This window comes from Palaemon carinicauda, chromosome 18, assembly GCF_036898095.1.
Source record: "Palaemon carinicauda isolate YSFRI2023 chromosome 18, ASM3689809v2, whole genome shotgun sequence".
NCBI classification, from domain to species: Eukaryota; Metazoa; Arthropoda; class Malacostraca; order Decapoda; family Palaemonidae; genus Palaemon; species Palaemon carinicauda.
The window spans coordinates 99,529,683-99,530,532 of NC_090742.1; positions in this window are offsets into that span (position 1 = coordinate 99,529,683).

The following is an 850-nucleotide window of genomic DNA, read 5'->3' on the forward strand; positions in this document are numbered from 1 at the left end:
AATATAAAATTCCCGAATAGGTTTTTTTCGCACTGATTTTATCTCTTGGATTTTAAGTTATTCAAGAATTCAAGGACTTGCATAAACTTATTAAATAGGATTCCGTGAATGTCTTAGAAATCGAGCAAAAGTTTAACAAACTCTTAAATATATATCTGAAGAGATTTCATAATGAAGTAACTATATTTCTCCAAGGTAAATGGTACCCTAAACAATTATATGAAGACTAACAACTGTTCTCTAGTTTAAGATATTATTTCATAGGATATTTAAATTTCAGATGATGCATCTTCAAAATATGGTTTCACTAATACAGATAATTATTATGCAGATGCTCAATAAACTTCACGTCTCATGTTCAAATATATTAGTGATTCAAATGGATGGTGGTTTACTGTGTTGAAATTTACAATCGTGGGGTAAGTAGTTGCGAAAAAAAAAAGAAATTAATAATAATTCCTTCTATTATTTGTTGAGTAAAAAAGCACTGTCATCCGGTCCGTGTAATGTTTAATATTTTTTTCATACCGAAAAGATATTTTTATGATTAATGTTGCAGACTAAAGACTGGTGAAGCATAGATTAGAATATTATAACAAGGAAAAATTCATATTTTCCAAAGGAAAAAAAATGCATTAATATTTCTTCTCCTCAAAAGGATAGAATCCACCACTTTTTTATCATATACCAAAGAAGTAAAGGAAATGAAAAACAATTGTTGTGTGAGCTATTTAAAAAGTTAATTCCTAATATGCCATAAAGGACACAAACACACACAGACTTTACCAGTGAATAGACTTCCATTGGTACATAGTCTTCAGAATAAGAAAGGAAACTCGTTTCTCATAAA